Source organism: Myxine glutinosa, chromosome 10 (genome assembly GCF_964187855.1).
Source record: "Myxine glutinosa chromosome 10, kmMyxGlut1.1, whole genome shotgun sequence".
In the NCBI taxonomy this organism is placed as follows: domain Eukaryota; kingdom Metazoa; phylum Chordata; class Myxini; order Myxiniformes; family Myxinidae; genus Myxine; species Myxine glutinosa.
This window is the reverse complement of record NC_136270.1, coordinates 4,634,338-4,654,544: the sequence shown is the minus strand read 5'-3', so window position 1 is coordinate 4,654,544 and position 20,207 is coordinate 4,634,338. Positions and strand designations below refer to the sequence as shown.

At 40.2% G+C, this 20,207-nt stretch overlaps 1 protein-coding gene across 1 annotated transcript in view; it reads left to right on the top strand.

Moving 5' to 3' along the window:
• MPP7 (MAGUK p55 scaffold protein 7) overlaps positions 1-20,207 on the top strand; it is a 162,389-nt gene that overhangs the window by 79,142 nt on the left and 63,040 nt on the right. The window lies entirely within an intron of this gene.

Here is a 20,207-nt window from a genome sequence, read left to right as displayed (position 1 = left end):
CCCAAAAAGCAATCTATTTACATTATCATTCCTTTGTAGTTGAAATCTAATTTTAAGCCCATACAAAACTTTATCATAATCACAAAATCCAAATATACCTTTCAGAGGTACTGCTACGGTAAAACTATTCTCAGCTTTTGCGTCATCATTATACATTGACTTCCTTTGACTATAACCAGGGTCTGCGTTTGTACCCGTTGACATATCAGGAATAAAACCCTCAACAGCTCCCTTACCCATTCTATCACTAAACGAATATAGTGTAAATTTCATCATTTCAGATGTAGCAGAGACATAATCAACCGCTTCAACCTCTTGTGTTCCAATATACAGGCGGACACTGTCAAACATTTTCCAGAAGAAATCATTTACGAGTGTAGCATTAGTATTATTCGCAGCCTTAGTGAATTTAAATTTACACAGCAAGAAACTATCAGCTATATTCAAGTAAGTTTGTTGATTATTTATTTCAAAACTTTTTGTTCCGTTTGAATTCCAGTCTGTTCCTGTTATAGCATTTACCTTAAAATAGTCTTCCTTTTTAGTGGAGTTTGAAATGATAATCGTATCATCCAAATCATAGATACTATCAATCGCTTCCATACTTGTATTTATATAGCATTAAAATTGTTGAAACCCTGACCCAAGTATTTTAATGATTTTTTGTCGTTCTTGTGAAGATAGTTGAGTTTTACCTTTTTTTATTTCTTTGATTGCTTGTAATTTATGAGACTCCTTTTGAGCATCTTTTATACTCTTTATAGCACCCGCAACGGAGCCCACGGCAGAAGCAGTTGAACCAATTAGGTCTTTATGTTTAAGGATGGTTGAACCAATACCCATTAGAGTATCAATTATCCCATCTCCTTTATTTCGAAATTGATGACCTACACCTCGTTGTCTCTTAGGTTTATAGTATCCTCTACCCACATACCTTGTATAGTCTGGTGAAAGGAACATGCCCTCCCCTGTAATTATTTTATATTTTCCCAACTCGTGTTTTCTCACAATAACCATTATTTATTTATTGAAAAACTTCACGTAGGTGAATTCTGATGGATATAATTTCATCATTAAAGGATATCATACGATTATCTTGGTCGGTTATCCTAAAATTTACTCTGTATATGGTTTTTCCTGACACAGGTAAATAGACAAGATTTTTTGGTTCCATATTAAATTTATAACCAATCGGGGTTGAGTATGCACTGAATGAAAATATTGTATTTGTTCTTATTCCATCGTTATAAGCACCATCAATCAAATCACAATGAATTAATACTGAATTTATACCGGAGGATATTTGGATAACATTATCACTGTAAAACGTCCCGTTATTTTCAATCTTTTTTGAAGAGAAACCCAATAGCTCTCTAAACGAATTTTCAATCGTGAAATCAACTTTATAATTATTTTTAAGTTTAATAGTTGATTTTGAAGTGTGTTTTTGAATATCTATTACAATATTTTTTGGTTCATCACCTTTTTCTTTCATAAGGCGAGAGACTTCTGAAGATATTTGAGAAATCTCGTAAGCTCCAGGTGAAACAGTTATAGTTTTATATCCACTTCCTGGATTATAACTAAACTTGCTGTTTTTCTCTGTGATATTAAACAAGGTATTATAAGTTTCCATCGACAATAAAGATGCCTCATATGAGGTAAGGGGGTCAAGTTGTAGTGGGTAAGGGAATGAAGCTGTGTAATCGCTCGTTGTGAAATTAAAACTAAGAATTGTGCTTCTCATCTTATTTAATATCTAATAAAATATCTTTGTATTGACATTTATTAATTATTTTCATATTCATCAACTGATCTAAAATGGCTGAGGATTCATTAAAACAATTGTTGTTTCCAGCCTTCTTACTACCTAACAACAATAATAGCCTATTAACTAATTGTGATGGGTCATTTGGAAGAAAACTAACACCTGAACCAAGTTTACTTAAAGCATCAATAATATGTTTCTCCTTCTCATTCTTCTTACTTTTACCAGCAACAGAAACTCCATAATCAAGTGCATTTAACAACTCAATATATACCCTATCTTCCTCTCTTTCCATATCAAGTGGTTCCTCAAAATATTTTGAACCGCTGAATCCGGGGTTTGTTAGAAGAAACATTAATCTTGGAGTTAATTTAACATTTGGTTGAGTAGAACTCAAGAACATCAATTCATCATTAAATATCAATACCTTTTCTTCCACAAGATGAAACACTGCTGGTTCTTCTGTTGGAATGAGACCTGCTCTGGTTTTTGAACCCGCCGAATATTCATTGTTTTGAAGAGCTTCCACAACATAATTAGGGGGTTGATTTACCTGCTCAAGTTTCCGAAATAATCCCTCGTCATCATATTCTAATTCACCAAGTTCTTGTTTTGTTATCTGACTAAAATCTTTGAGCATTTGAAGTTTTTTCGGAGTAAATTCTACCGTGGGAACTGTAGGTGAGTGTTGAGTTTTCAAAAGTGGTTTAAAGAATTTCTCTTGTTTTCTTTCAAAGGCTTCTTCACCAGTTAGTTTCTGTCTCCGTTTCTTCTTTATCTCTTCCTGTTGTTTAACAACTTTTGAAACTAATTGTTGATGTTCCTTAAACTTTCTTTCTCTTTCTTCGGTATTCATTTTCTGTATTTATTTATTGAAAAATATCATTTAGTATCTCATCTTGTTTCACAACAATATATTTATATTTTCCAATCGTGTGTTTCATATAATTTTCAAATTCTTTTTTACTACATAACGTAGAGCAATTATCTCTCCAAAAATTATTTACATCTATTGAATTTAACTTAAATAAAATAAAAGTATTGGCATTGTTTCTTATTGAGCGTCGAGGGAGTTGAAAATATGATTGACTAAGATATATACAATTACAAGAAGAATGTCTCCCTCTTGTATAGTAGCTATCCATTACTGTTTGGTTTCTCTCATTAACACAATCATCAAAGATGACGAGGTTCTTTTTTGATTTATCTAAATCTTGAGGTGAAGGTATATCATCCGTATTATCACTGAGAATACAAGTTATGGGTTTCGATTTTGATTTCTGTGTATCACAAAATAATTGTATTATATCTTCAATATTATAATCATTCAGTTTGTTTTGAAGTTTAAATAAACCGATAATGTCTTCCTTTTTAAGACCTGCATTAAAACCCTGTGAGAGTAGTTGATACTCGGGTTGAAAACTTGACTTTGTAAAAATTATTAAATTATCATAATCTAAAAAATTAGGACCAAGGAGCATCTTTAAAAGTAAACAGGTTTTCCCACATCCGCTTGAACCAACTATTAGACATCTCAATGAATTTGGAATGTTTTTATGGTTATTAAACTTTATCTTATTTTCCCAAACGGGTAAAAAATCATTCATTTATATATTTGGAAAACAAGTCATCTAACTTTTTTTGAGCTATTTTAGAAACTCTATATTTTATCCTGAGTTCGGGTTTAATTTCAAAATAATTCATTATTTTATTTATATAGTATCTTGTATTAACATTTCCATTAAAATTATTTTGAATAATAAATATCATTAAACCCTTATACATTTCCTCAATACAAAGAGTCTCTTTCCTTGTAAGAAATGGTGTATTATCACCATAATGCTTAACATTCATCTCTCTTATTAATCTTGTAAAGTAATTCATTTTTGGTTCTAATTTAAAAGAGTTATATGTTTTTTTATATTTCTTATTATCATTAATTAGAATATAATCACAGAATAAACATTGTTTATATGAACCCTCATTATTAAGCCCTATTCTATCACAAGCTGGACAATTCTCTAATTTATCATATGGAGAGTCTGGAAATTCTAAATATCCTTCAGAACTTATCATATTTATATAGTAAATTTTTACTTAAACTAAACGCAAGTTTATTCATTAATAAATACAATGTTTCAAAGCACAAAAGACAAATTTCAATCAATCTCTACTTCGGTGGAAGATATAGAAAAATATGTCAAAGATGTTAAATTGAACAAAGATAAATATGGAAATTTTTGGGTAAAACCAGTTATGGAAAATAACATGAGCCCCTCTATTTCATTTAAAGGAAGAGCTCTAACTATACCTGGAAAGACATCCATTAAAGTAAATCTAACAAAAGTTTCTCCTCTACTCCTGGCAATTTATTCAAAGCTTGAAAAAGTGATTGACCACGATACTTTGAAAAAGAATGATAAGACCATTAATAATTCTAGAGGAGACATTTGTATTTTCTTTAATAATCCAAAGGGTGTAGATCTAAGTAAAATGAATGATGTTAATATTTCTGGTGAAATGTCATTTCGTTCTATGATAGTTAGAGATTATTTAAAGATAACTTTTGATATTAAAAATGTAGAGATTGAATCCGTTAATGAAAGAAAGTATATTGGTATAGATGGAAAGGTTTTTTCTGCTAATTAAATATGAGTCATTACAGCAGTGAAGATTTTACTATTTCATTGAACTCGGACGATAGTGATGATAGTATTTCATTGAACTCGGACGATGGTGATGATAGTATTTCATTGAACACAGATGATAGTTATGATACTAATAGTTTGTGCTCAAATGATAGTTATGAGAGTAGCTTTATTGATGACTCTGAGTATGATTCTGAGTATTCATGTGATAGTTATGACTTAGATGATTCTGAGTGAAAAAGTGTTTTAGTTTAAGCACAGCGATATATATAAAACGGAGCTGTAAAGCTCAAAAGTGTTTTATTTTAAGCACAGTGATATATATAAAACACCACGTTTTCTCACGCTATAAATATGGTTTATTGTGATACTTGCGAGAAGGAAGTAAAATATTATAAACAACATATTCTCACCGCAAAACATACATACAACATTTTAAACAAACTTTCCCCTCTTCCACCTGAAACAAAACACTGTTCTACATGTAATAAAAATATCCTCAAGAAAGGCTTCAAAATACATCTTAAAACAAATCTACATTTATCAAATTTTATCACAACTAAAAACTCTGATGGAGCATTCAAAGGACATATTAAAATAAGAGTCTTTAACTTCAAACCTCCTGAACCAGAGTCTATAGTTGATGCTGTAGAAATAGTTAAACCTGCTGTTCAAACGTTGATTGAAAAAACACTAAAGGAAATGAAACCACTTAAATTTTATATGGGAGTAAAATTAGAAATGACAAAGGATGAAGGAGTTATAGATGCACCATACATGAGAACTGAGCCACACTTTATATCTTCATATCAAGATTTTAAAACATCAGGAGTCTATGATGAACTTATTAAACAAGAGCAAGATGTGGATAATTCAATCGTAGGAAGTGGATTCAATATAGGAAAAATTATTTACATAGACATTCATATTCTTAAATCAGATCCTCTAAAAGCTTCTTCTTACATTGATTTACCCAGTGTTATCAAAAATAGAAAAGCAGTTATCAATATCAAAAATAAAGACAATAAATGTTTTCTCTGGTCTATTTTAGCACACTTACATCCTCCACATTTTCATGATGAAAGAGTATCTCATTATAAAAAATATGAGAATACATTAAATACGAAAGATCTAAAGTTTCCGATGACTTTAAATGATATTCCTAAATTTGAAAAGATGAATAATTTATCAGTTAATGTTTATGGTCTAACAGAAACAAACAACATTCAGGTTTTAAAGCTTTCTGACAATTGTAAACAAACTCATATTAATCTTCTATATTTTAATTCAGACGAAAATTCACATTATACATACATCAAAGATATTGCTAAATTAATAAAACCACAAGTCTGTAAGAGAACAAATAAAATATATATTTGTTTGCGTTGTCTTAACTTCTTCAATTCACAAGAAAGATTAGATAAACATTCAAATTATTGTGGCGAACATAAATCAACGGTAATCAATATGCCTAAAGAAGGCTCAAAGATCACATTCAAAGATGAAAATAAAAAGATCAAACATCCATTTGTTATATATGCTGATTTTGAAAGTATTTTAGAAAAAATTGATACTGCTTCTCCAGATCCAAAAGAATCATACACAAATAAATATCAAAAACATACTCCTTGTGGTTTTTGTTATTATATCAAATCATCCGTTGGTGATAAATATAACAAGTTAGAGATGTATAGAGGCTCAAATACCCCAGAGGAGTTTGTGAAACGACTAGAAAAAGACTGTGTTCGATTAACCAAGATAATGAGAGAAACCAATAAACCAATGTCCTTAACAAGTAAAGAAAAAAGGGAATTTATAAAAAACAATGTCTGTCATATTTGTGAGAAGAAAATTGGTAAAGGTCTAAAGGTTAGAGACCATTGTCATCTCACTGGTAAATATAGAGGTCTGGCTCATCAAAGTTGTAATATTAATTATCAACTCCCCTCTTTCATTCCTGTCTTTCTTCATAACAACGCTCATTATGATACACATCTATTTATCAAGGAACTCTCAAAGACTTCTGGAAGTATCTCAGCAATTCCAAACACGGATCAGAAATACATTTCATTCACAAAAACAATTCACACATCTCCTATTACTCATATCAGATTTCTTGATACATTTAAATTCATGGCAAGTCCATTGGTTAACTTGGTTCAAAATCTAAAAGAGTTTCCATGTCTTTCAGAGTATTTTTTAGATAAAGATTTTCTAACACAAAAGGGAATTTACCCCTATGACTATATGGACTCATTTGAGAGATTCAATGAAACACAACTTCCTTCAAAAGAAAATTTCTATAACAAATTAAACAACAGTAATATATCTGATAAAGATTATGTACACGCACAAAATGTTTGGGAAAAATATAACATCAGGAATCTTGGCGAGTATCACGATTTGTATCTCAAAACTGATGTGCTTTTATTGGCCGATGTATTTGAAGCCTTTAGATCTGTTTGTCGCACTGGATATGGATTGGATCCTGCTCACTACTACACAGCACCTGGATTGGCCTGGAGTGCGATGTTGAAAATGACAAAACAAGATTTGGATTTGATAACCGATGTTGATATGCTTTTGATGATTGAAAAGGCAAAAAGAGGTGGAATTTCACAAGTCTGCTCGAGTAGATACGCAAAAGCAAATAACAAATATCTTCCAAATTATGATCCAACGAAAGAGAGTTCTTACTTGATGTACTATGACGCAAACAACCTGTATGGCTGGGCAATGTCTCAGGCTCTTCCTTATGGAAAACTTAGATGGGTAAAGGAAAAAGACTACAAAAACGTTTTACAAGATGTATGTATCTCTACACAAAAAGAATTGGATGAAGAAAAAGTTGGTTATTATTTTGAAATTGATTTAAAATATCCAGAGGAACTCCATAACCTACACAAAGATCTCCCATTTGCTTGTGAGAAAGAAAGTCCAAAGAAAGAATGGTTGAGTGATTATCAACGATCGTTTGATATAGGTGAATCAACAGAAAAATTACTTACTTCATTATATAACAAGAAAAATTATGTTCTACACCAAAGAAATTTGCGACAATATTTATCAAAAGGTCTAAGAGTAGAGAAGATCCATAGGGTTCTAAAGTTCAATCAAAGTCATTGGTTAAAGGGGTACATTGATTTTAATACACAAAGAAGAACAGAGTCAAAAACAGATTTTGAGAAAGACTTTTATAAATTGATGAATAATGCGGTCTTTGGTAAGACTATGGAGAATGTGAGGAAAAGACAAAATATCAGATTATCAACATCTTGGGAACAAGCATCAAAATTAATTAATAGACCGAGTTTTACTCGAGCTGAGGTCTTTACTGAGAACTTTTGTGCGATCCATTTGATTAAAGAGAGTATTGAAATGAACAAACCTATTTATATTGGGACAACAATTCTTGATTTATCAAAGTCATTAATGTATGATTACTTTTATAATAACTTGAGGAAGAAATATCAAAATGATGTTAATCTACTTTATATGGATACAGATAGTTTTATTTTGAAAATTAATACCAACGATGTTTATTCAGACATGAAAAGAGACATTAATATCTATGACACGAGTAATTACAGTCCAGAGAGTGAGTTGTTCTCTTCTAAAAATAAAAAGGTGATTGGAAAGTTCAAGGATGAATTAGGAGGAAATGTCATGAGTGAATTTGTGGGATTGAGGTCTAAGGCTTATGCTTATAAATACATTGTGAATAACGTTGAAAAAACTGATAAGAAATTAAAAGGTGTAAAGAAAAATGTCATTAAAGAAACAATAAACTTTAAGGATTATTATAACTGTTTAACAACAAAGAAAGAAGAGTTTAGAAAGATTAATGGAATAAGAAGTTATAAACATCAATTATATTCAGAAGAGGTGAATAAGAAAGCATTGGGGGCTTTTGATGATAAGAGGTTTATTTTAGAAAATGGAATTGATAGTCTCCCTTATGGTTATATAAGTATATAAGTGATAAGATATATATAAGTGATAAGATATATATAAGTGATAAGATATATATAAGTGATAAGATATACATAAGTGATAAGATATATATAAGTGATAAGTTAAAAAGGGGGGGTTGGGGATTTTAACGGGCTACCGCCGCCTTTTTTACTATTATATAAATGATAGAACCAAGTATCAACCAGACTAAAGAGTGGAGGTGTAATCAACCTTGGTATATAAATGGAAAACATAATGAATGTGAAAAATATCAAATAGGTATAATTGAAAAGGCAACTGGTAAAAAAATTCACAAAACAAATAAGAGAATTAATTTAAATACCGGTGAATTGGGTAAAAAAGATGGAAATATTTTTGAGTGGACGGAAAACTTTGATGGTTGTCAGGAAAATATATACTTTAATTTAAAAATGGTATGTGGCACTGGAGGTGCTCAAACAAGAACATTGAGGGAGGTTTACCATTTTATCTTAGCTCAGTTAAAATATCTTAATAAAGAACCAAACTCAAACATATTTTTTGTTAATATATTAGATGGTGAAGAGAGTGGCAAGAGAATTAAATTATTTCCCACGCATAAACAAATATTTGTAGGGTCGTTGTTTGAGTGGGTTATATTCACCAGATGATATTAAGAGTAAAAGGTTAAAAGGTCCATAAGGTCAGAAGGATCACAGGTGTTTAAGTGGTCTAATGAATAAGGATAGCATGTCAAAAGGTTAGAAGGTTCGTAAAGAACAGGGTGAGAGAAATATAGGTGTTTAGGGTCAATGAGGGAGGGAAAGAATTAATATGGAAGTGAATGGGTCAAAGATTAATCTGCCAGATGATATGTAGAAGAAGGATGATAGGTCTATAAGAGAAAACAAATATTTGTAGTGTTTGAGTGGTCTAATGAACAACATTAAGGATAGGTACTACAGACAAAAGGTTCATAAAGATGAGGGTGGGAGAAATAGAGGTGTTTATGATTTTTGAAAAAGACAAGGGGGTAAATGACATTAGATAGGGATTTCCCATGTTAAACGGAGGTGTCCCAGAAGCAACATTATTACACTACTTCCATATCTCCAAAAGTGCTGAATAGAAAAAATTGAGACATGGCTCATTGTAAAGAACTCTCCATGGGGAATAAAATATGTTAATGATGTCATAGGTGCCTCCATTATGACGTCATAATTCGACAAGTACAAAACTTCATCGATCAGGATGAAATTCTTGAGCATCATCAAGGAATAAATTAGTTTAGAAAACAAATAATGATGACGTCATCGGTCACGTGGTTCGGCCGCCATATTTGTCAAAAATGGCCGATAAAAAAGTGCACTCCGGCAAGTCCTCGGTCTCTGACCGATTTTTCATTTCACTGTTAATATTACAGAACCTTTGATTTTGATTCAGAACTTAATATATCTTTTTAAATCAGAAAATAAAAAGAAATGGCATTGACAAAATTATTGACACCCTCGACTTAATATTTGGTAGCACAAGCCTTTGGTACAAAATAACTGCAGTCAAGCGCTTCCTATAGCTATGAATGAGCTTTTCCTGCACCTGTCTCCTGGCAGTTTGTCCCACTTTTCTTGTGCAAACTGCACCAGTTCTCCCAGATCAGAAGGGTGCCTTCTCCCAGCTGCTGTTTTCAGATCTCCCCATCGGTGTTCAATGGGATTTATATCTGGACTCATTGCTGCTTCAGGACAGTCCAGCGTTTTTTGTTTTTTTTTTGTATTTTTTTGTATACAAGATCGAGGCTCGTGAAAGAGCTAACATTAATCACACAAAAAGTCAAACCGACACATAAAACACAAAATAAGGGGAGCGGTAGACAAGATGGGGAGAGAGGGGGAAGGACACAAACACAACATTTGAGATCAGGGACATTGAGAGAACTGTAGGAGGGAGAGGGCTTGGGGGGAGGTGGGAGAGGTATAAAACATATGGACACTGCAAGGACTTCCAGGAAAGAAGTTGGAATTTCAAAAAGGTGTATCTGGGGTGAATTAGCGGGGGTAGAAAAGATCAAGGTTTTGGATGGGGGAAGATAAGAGATGGTGGGGGAACAGCTGTTTTAAAGACCTGGAGGGAGGAGTGGGATTGAAGGGAGTGTGGGAGTTTGTTCCAGAGGTGGGAGAAAAGGGGAATGAAAGAGTGAAGGTGAGCAGATAGCCGAGATTTTGGCAGTTTAACCAGAAGAGGGTTGCTGGCACATCTTGTGCGACCTGTCGGACTATTTGGGGGACAGAGCACAGAGAGAGCTGGGGGAGCAAGGCCGGAGAGGAGTCGGTAGAAGACAGAAAGACCACCAACCTGCCTGCGGTGAGTGAGTGAAAGGCCCTCGGAGTTAGCTTCATCGCAGGAGATTCCAATGATTCTGAAAGCTTTGGTTTCAACAGTATGAAGCCGAGCTCGGTGTGAGGCAGGAGCACCGGCCCAGAGGGGGTAACAGTATTCCATTCAGCTGCGGATGAAAGCCTTGTATGTGGTGAGGAGCTCAGGTAGGCCAAGGAAGGACTTCGCACGATGGAGGATGCCCAGTCGGCGACTGGCTTTGGAGGCCAGCTTAGAAATGTGGTTTTCCCAAGAAAGATCATGGCAGACAGTGAGACCCAAAAGCTTGAGCGACAGAACTTCTTGGAGAGGATTGTTGAGAAAGTAGATGGGAGGGTTTTCCAGTCGGTCTTTTCGGAGAGACATAGTAAGAGTGTGAGATTTGTCAGGATTGAAAGACATGTTCCACTTGTTTGACCAGTCTGTGATTTTGTCCAGGTCTGCAGAGAGTGAGGAGGCTGCAGACTGCTGATCTGAGCGATGAGGAATGGAGCAGCAGAGAGTGGAGTCATCAGCAAAGAGATAGAGAGGATTTTCCAGAGAGTCGGAGAGATCATTGATGAAGACCAGAAATAGCACAGGGCCCAGAACACTACCTTGGGGAACTCTAGCCAGAATAGGAAGGGGAGATTAGAGAAATCCATTCAGGGCCACACTTTGACTATGACCAGAGATGAAGTCCGCAAGCCATGCATGGAGATTTCCATGGATACCATAGGAGGAGAGTTTGGTGAGCAGAACTAGGTGCCAGACCGTATCGAAGGCACGTGATATGTCAAGGGAGACAGCTCTGATTTCCTCTTTGGCATTGAGGACCTCCTTCCATTGTTGAGACAGCAGAAGCAACATGTCCAGAGTAAAATGACCTGGTCTGTATCCAAATTGATGATCGGAGATCAAGCCATTGGAGAAGAGGAAGGATTTTATATCCGAAGCAATGATGGATTCCATGACTTCGCTGATAATTGGGAGCAGGCTGATTGGTCTGTAGTTGCAAGGATCTGTTTTTGCACCTTTTTTGGAATAAAGCGGTAATGTTTGCTAATTTGGCAGATGCTCTGGCAGATGACCAAGATGCTGGCAGATGACCTTGAGCAAAAGAGAGGGTGAAAATAACAGATAGGGTGAGATAGAGTGGCAGAGCAGGATTTTAGGACCCGTGGGCTGATGCCGTCTGGTCCAGTTGCAGAATCAGAGTCGAGGATTGACAGAAACGTTTCCACCTTGTCAGGAGGAAAGGACACAGAGTCCAGGAGCAGCTGGGTACGACTGGGTACGGTGGGCACAGAGAGGGATGGGTTTGGGACACAAGATTTAGAGGCACACACAGAGTTGAGGCATTCAGCTTTTTCACGTGCGGAGTCAGCCGTGTAGCCGTTTGAGGTGAGGGAGGGGATGGAGGGGGAACAAACACCAGAAACAGATTTGACCAGACACCACCAGGATTTGGAAGAGGGAGACAGATAAGAGAGTTCGGTCTTGAGAACGGAGAGATATTGTTTCCTGGCTCTCTTGAGGGTGGACCCACACTTGTTTTGGGCTTTGTGATAGGAAATGAGATTTCCTTCTTCTGGGTTTGCTTTCCAGGATACGAAAGCAAGTTGTTTCTGGGCAACAGCCTCACCACAAGATTCCATGTACCATGGACGGGAGGAAGGGTATGACAACTGAAGACGAGATGGGATAAATCTGTGCATGAGAGAGGGAGCAATTTACTTTGGAAGAATTCCCAGGATGAGTTGATGTCAGAGGCGGTGGAGATGGGAGACCAGTCCAGATGATTGATGACTGCTTGAAGACCGTGCCAGTTGGCCTGAGTGAAATGCCAGACTCATCGACGCTGAGGAGGCTCTCTGAGAATGGTCAGAGAGATGTCCACTTTGACAAGCACATGATCAGATGAGCCGATTGGAGCAGAAGAAGAGCAGCAGACATTTTCAGGTAAGTTAGTCAAAACCAAGTCCAGAAGAGAAGATGCCAGAAGAGAGATCTTGACTGAGATCCGGGTCGGGAAATTGACAGATTGTGTCAGTCCCAGTGAGTCGCAGAAGTCCTTTGCTGAAGAGCCATGGCTGGTGAGAGAGGTACCCACACCCAGCCAACTGGCATGGTGACAATTGAAATCACCACATATGAGGAAGAGAGAGTTGGGATGGGTAGATAGAAGTTGGTCCATATTATCAGACAGCGAGATGCAGATGGAGTCATCACTGTTTGGTGGACGGTACAACACACATATGAACAAAAGGTGGGAGCGAAGGGCAAGCTGTAGCCAAAGGTATTCCTGGGGGTGAGGTGGAGAGAGGGCAGTGCAGGGCGAGTGAGGAAGAGTTTTTTTTATAAAGATAGCAACCCCACCTCCAGGATGAGGCTCAGGTCTATCATACCGGAGGAGGGAGTAACCTGGGAGAGATACCAAGGAATCAGAGACATCTTGAAGGAGGAAAGTTTCTGTTAAGCAGATCACATCTGGTTTGTCAGAAGCAACCTTTATGGAGAGATCAGTCAAGTTTGAGCGAAGGCCCCGGATGTTTGAGGTCCATACCGTTAATGAAGAGGAAGGGGGAGCATCGAATACAGAACGGGGGGGGGGGAGGGGTAGGGTAAGATGTGGAAGAGCAGGAAGAGGTAGGGAGAGCTGTTGAAGGTGTGTCGGAGATTTCAGAATAGCTTGGAGAAAGGGAAGAATGGGGCGGACAAAAGGTTTGATGGTGATTGGGTGAGGCACATTGAGGTGTTATTTGAGGAGGGGGAAGAGCGAGGCAGAAGGTTGGGGGAGGTGAAAGTTGGAAGGGGGAAGAAGCGGGGAGGATGCTTTGAGGAGGAGGGGTGAGAGGGTGGTCTAGGAGGGGAGGAGCGAGGGAGAGTCTCGGAGGGGAGCGGTGTGGGGGGAGTTTAGGAGGGAAGGGGCAAGGGGGGAGATTTGAAAGGGATGGGTGATGGGGAAGATTTGGAGGGGAGGGGCAAGGGGGAAGATTTGAAAGAGATAGGTGATGGGGAAGATTTGAAGGGGAGGGGGTGATGGGGAAGTTTTGGAGGGGAGGGGTGATGTGGAAGTTTTGGAGGGAAGGGGTGATGGGGAAGATTTGGAGGGGAGGGGTAAGGGGGAAGATTTGAAAGGGATGGGTGATGGGGAAGATTTGGAGGGGAGGGGCAAGGGGGTAGATTTGGAGGGGAGGGGTGATGGGGAAGTTTTGGAGGGAAGGGGTGATGGGGAAGATTTGGAGGGGAGGGGTGAGATTGGATTTTGAAAAGTGTACGATTAATGGGAAACGAACATTTATTGTAAAATGAGTTTCTTGAGACCTTTGAGTCAAAAATACGTTTGAGGATGCTGGAGGAGGGGTGGAGTGCAGCAGAATTTCAGGAATGTAGAAAAGAGGAACTGTAAGAGATGGAATTTTTTTTTGGAATGAATACATTTGGTGAGCAAGTCGAAAGCATCCTTTTTTAGAAGAAGAAGAAAAAGGTGTTATAATATATGACAGAATACAGTACTTCAGGTGAAAGTTTAAACATTTTTAACAACGTGATCACGTGATCACGAACAACGTGATCGAAGAACGAACGAACGAATAAGCGAATAAGAACAGAGAAGGATTTTTTTTTTTTTGAGTTGAGATTTTAAACAAGGAAGTGTGGGGTGAAAGACTGGGACAAAAACAGAGAACGAAAGTAATTGCAGCGCAATCGACGAACCGCTGAGAGAAAAACAAAGCCTCAAGGTCGGACACGGTAGCCTACTAGGCCTCAGAATACGCGATACGAATTAACCGACGATTTTGTATATATGTATGAAAAATTAACACCGAGAATCTTACTTAATCCCTGGTGTTGGGCTAGCGGCTAGGGTGCCGGCTTAGGATCCAAGGATCCTGGGTTCGAATCCCGGTCGATCGCTGAATTAACGCCAGGGGGGTTGACTCAGCCTGTCATCCTTCCGAGGTCGGCTAATTGAGTACCAGTTCACTGGTAATTCCCTGTTTGTCGTTAAAGGCGGCAAAAAGGGTTGGCGTCAGGAAGGGCATCCGGCCGTAAAACATTGCTTCAAATAGGGGACCGAAAAACAACAACAACCACGGTTCCCGAAAAAGGCCAACCCCCGCTTTGCGGGGAAAAATGGCCTCGAAAGGTGGTTATTTTATGTTTTTATAATCTTACTAAAGACACTAAAACACACTTAGACACTTAGACTAAAGACACACTATAGGTACACACACCGAAAGATAGATACAGTGTCGACAAAAACACAATTGTGAAAATTTACTTAACTTCGAAAGCGTGAGCGCATGGACAGCTTCGAAAAGACGTGACCTCCAATCTTGCGCATGCGCATATGAACAAAAGGTGGGAGCAGAGAGGAAGCCGTAGCCAGAGGTACTCCTGGGGGTGGGGTGGAGATGGGCAGTGCAAGGAGAGTAAGGAAGAGAGTTTTTGATAAAGATAGCAACCCCAGCACCAGGATGATGCTCAGGTCTATCATACCGGAGGAGGGAGTAACCAGGAAGAGATATTAAGGAATCAGAGACATCTTGAAGGAGGAAAGTTTCTGTTAAGCTAAGGGTTGAGGGACCGGGTGTTGAACAGGGTGAGCTTGATGTTGTTTTGAACAGCAGGGATGAATTCAGGTGATTTAGCCAGGGTTCGTAGGCAAGAGGTGCGATCGTGTGGGTTGCTGTGACCAGGTGCGCTGGGACGAAGAGTGAGAGTGCGCTGAGCCGACCAGAGGACGGGGATGGAGTGACCTGATTGCAAATAAACAAACTTGCGACCGGAGCCACGGTGAATGTACCTGGGTCGTCGGAGGAGTCCATTTGATTTGATGGCAGAGATGCATGATGGGGTGGAGCGGGTATTGAGCAGAAGAAGCCTTGCGGCGGAGTACTTCAGAGCCATGCCAGGCAGGAGCGAAGGGACGAGTACGAGGCCAAGGTCGAGGAGGCAAAGCGGCAAACGCAGCGGCAAACGCAGCGGCAAACGACTGCCGCCGCTAATCAAGACCACAGCGGCAAACAAGGCCACAAGGCCACCAAGACCACAAGGCCACCGGCAAACAAGGCCACGGCCACAAACAACGGGAGCGGGCCTTTCGATTCCGTATTCCGTACCATCAAAAGCAGATTCCGTTATCCAGCCGGAGAACACGCGGCACGTGCGGGTGTGAAAAGGCAGGACAGGTGTGAGATGTCAGGTCAGAAAAGTAGAAGCAGACCCTGTACATCCATCCAGTCGGAGAAGCTCCTTCACAGGCAACAACCTCTGGACTACTACACACTCAACCTCACCACACCCAATGGATATTCCTACGTCAATAAACCACGCTCGGAGGGCCGAGGTGGTGGAATTGCCGTTATCCACCGTCAAGACATCAAGACCAACCTCATCTCCATCTCATCTGCTCCATCATTTGAACACCTGGCTTTAAAACTCTCTGGTCACACGCAGTCAGTCATGGCTGTCGTCTACCGCCCTCCCAAACCACACCCATCATTCCTGTCTGACTTCTCCTACTTTCTGACCCAGCTATGTTCCCTCTCCCCCTCAATCCTCCTCCTTGGTGATTTCAATATCCACATGGACTCCACTGACTCCACAATAACCACTGACTTCACTGATTTACTCACCTGCTTTAACCTCACTCAACATGTCGACTTTCCTACCCATATCCGTGGTCACATTTTGGACCTTGTCTGCTCCACTGGATTAAATTTGCACCATCTCTATGGCTCCGACCTCACCCTCTCTGACCACTTAGCCATCACTCTGACCATCAACATCCCCGCCCCAACACCAAGGCATTATCGCACAATCAACTTCCGTAAGCTAAACGCTCTTTCACCTACCTCATTCTCATCCACCCTCTCTGAAAAAATGTCCACTTCTCCCTTCATTGACCTCCACACCCCTTCCGACCTCACTGACTACTACAACCACACTCTCTCCTCCTGCCTTGACCAGCTTGCGCCTGTAAAAACCAAAACAGTTTCTTTCACCCATTCTGCTCCCTGGTTTACCCCTGAACTCCACCTGATGAAAACTCGTGCTCGCCAACTTGAAAGACTCCGCAATAAAACGGGTCTCACAGTTCACTCCCAAGCCTACAAGGACCACATACAACACTACAAAGATGCCCTCTCCCGCGCCCGCTCTGCCTACTACTCTCAAATTATCCACTCTGGCTCCGGAAACCCAAAAGCACTCTTCTCGACAATAAACAAACTCCTCCGCCCCCTGAACACCACCACCCAGTCATTCACAGTAGACAACTGCATCTCCTTCCTCTCTTTCTTCCAACGCAAAATTGACAACATCTACAACAGCTTGACCACCGCCGCACCCGCTCCCCCTCCAACCACCTGCCCCCCCTTGTCCTGCCATCCCCTGTCTCGGTTCTCCCCAATCTCTCCTACTGACCTCTCTGAACTCCTCATAGGAATGAAAACTGCCACCTGCACTCTTGACCCCATCCCCTCCAGCTTTGTCAAAGCCTCCCTCCCTGCTCTCTCTCCACTTATCATTGCAACAATAAACTCCTCCCTGTCTACAGGCATCGTCCCACCTTCCCTCAAAATTGCTGCTGTTACCCCCATTCTAAAAAAACCTGGTCTAAACCCTGACACCCTAAACAACTTCAGACCCATCTCCAACCTACCCTTTCTGTCAAAAGTTTTGGAACGCGCTGTAGCCACTCAACTCAAACATCATCTCTCTGCCAATAACTTGTATGAAACATTCCAATCCGGATTCCGCTCCAACCACAGTACTGAAACTGCTCTCCTCAAAATCACCAACGACCTTCTCCTCTCCTCTGACGCTGGCAACCTCAACATTCTCGTCCTCCTCGACCTCAGCGCTGCCTTTGACACCATCGATCACACTATCCTCCTCACCCGACTTGAATCCACCTTTAACGTCACCGGCACTGCCCTCTCTTGGATTAAATCATACCTCTCTGACAGATGCCAGTTCATCTCCATCAATAACTGCAAATCCCCCACTGCTCCCCTCCCCCAAGGTGTCCCCCAAGGTTCAGTTCTTGGCCCCCTCCTCTTCATCCTTTACCTGTCCCCGCTCGGTCACTTAATCCGCCGTCATGGTCTCCAATTCCACTGCTTCGCCGATGACATCCAGCTTTTCATCTCCACCAAGTCCGTCTCCACCGACACCCACTCTATCCTGACAAACTGCATCACTGAAATAAAATCCTGGCTTCAAATCAACTTCCTCAAGCTTAACTGTGATAAATCTGAAATAATCATCATTGGCCCAAAAACGCTCACAAAATCCACCCATAACTTTGCCCTCAACATCGACGGTATCCCAGTATCCACCTCCCCTCACATCCGGAATCTTGGCGTCATCTTTGACCAAACCCTTTCCTTCGACAAATACACTAAACAGATCACAAAGTCAGCCTTCTTTCACCTGAAAAACATTGCCCGTCTCCGCTCATCCCTCTCCTCCACGGCTGCAGAAACCCTCAGCCACGCCTTCATCACCTCCCGTCTGGACTACTGCAATAGCCTCCTCTATGGTTCACCCTCAAAAATCACCAATAAACTCCAATACATTCAGAACTCCGCTGCCCGTCTACTCACTCATTCCCGGACCCGTGACCACATCACCCCCGTCCTTTACAAGCTTCACTGGCTCCCCATCCCCCAGAGAATCCAGTACAAAATCCTCCTCTTGACATACAAAGCCCTCCATAACCTGGCCCCATCCTACCTGGCTGACCTCCTCTCCAGACACACTCCCACCCGCAACCTCCGCTCTGCTGGTACCAACCTCCTGACCCCCTCCATCCGGACCAAATTCAGATCCTGGGGGGACAGGGCCTTCTCCATCGCTGCTCCCACCCTCTGGAACTCACTACCTCACACCATCAGAGACTCCTCCTCACTCACCACATTCAAAACATCACTAAAGACCCACCTGTTCAACGCTGCATTCAACATTCAACCCACAGCATTTAACCCCTGACTATCTCTTCTCCTTCTCCCTCCTTTTGCTTTAAATATTTCCCTATTGATTCTTGTCTTGTCTTTTTGATTCTTGTCTTATATATATGCCGTATATCGCTGCTGTTTGTTTTCTTGATTCTTGTCTTTTTGCAATTGTTGTTTTCATGTATTGTTATGCATTATGTTTTCCACTCTGTCAAAGCGCCTTTGGGCTTCTGGAAAAGCGCTATACAAAATAAATGAATTATTATTATTATTATTAAGCAGATCAAGTCTGGATTGTCAGAAGCAACCTGAATGGAGAGATCAATCAAGTTTGAGCGAAGGCCCCAGATGTTTGAGGTCCATACCATTAATGAGGAGAGAGGGGGAGCATCGGGTGCATGACGGGGGAGGGGAGGTGTAGGGTCAGATGAAGGATGAGAGGGGGACTTAGGGAGAGCAGTTGATAGTGTGTCAGAGATTACAGAAGAGTTACAAGAAAGGGAAGGATGAGGAGGACGAAAGGTTTGATGGTGATGGGATGAGGCACAGTGAGGGTTGTTTGAGGGGGGGGCAGAGGAAAGTAGAAGGTTGGGGGTGGTGGAGGTATGAGATAGAAGGGAGACGAAGTGGGGAGGAGGCAGCTTTGAGGAGGAGGAGGGGGGATGGGAAGAATTGGAGAGGGATGGTAGGGAGGAGATTTGAAGAGGAGGGGCGACGGAGGAGTTTCGGGGGGGAGTTTAGGAGGAGAGGGTAAAGGCGGGAGATTTGGAGGGGAGGGGCATGGGGGGAGTTTAGAAAGTGGATGATTAATGAAAGACGAACATTTATAAAAAATTGGGTAAATTGTGATTTTCAAGTTAGCGATCCATTTAAGAACGATGGAGGAGGGGTGGAATGAATGTGAATTTAGAGCATGTAGTGAGGAAGAATTATAAGAGATTGAATTTTTTTTGAAGAGGAATGAGTTGAAGAGGAAATTGAAAAGAGCCTTTTAAATAGGAAGAAAAACAGCGTGTTGTAATATACCACTGAATAAAACACTGCAGGGGAAAGTTTAAACATATTTAAACAGAACAGTGAAGAACAATCTTATATTCACAAAAATACCAACGGGGAGAGGGCCGAGAGGGACAACCACGAGTCACGTGAACAGGGCAAAAGGTGGAAGGCAAGGAGATAATGGGAGCGGGGCGAGACGGCTCACGTGGACAGAAGCACATGATTAGACAACAGCACATGTGGAGAAAGGGAAGTAAATGGTTTTTTATATTTTTTGGGGGGGGAGGGGGGGGGGGTCACAACCTTGGACAAAGAGTAGATGTCCGGGGAAGTTTGGGGCAGAAGGGAAAAAGGTGGAGGGAGATGGTGGGAGAGGATGTTCCATCCTCACTCCTCAAAATGGGTATTTGCTTTCTTCTTCGAAACTACACACATAATTTCGATTCAACTTCAGCTCAACCTTCACCACTGGTGTTGCATCAACGTTTGTTCATGACATTAAAAAATCTGAGTTTAAGGGGTCGTGTGGGGGGTGGG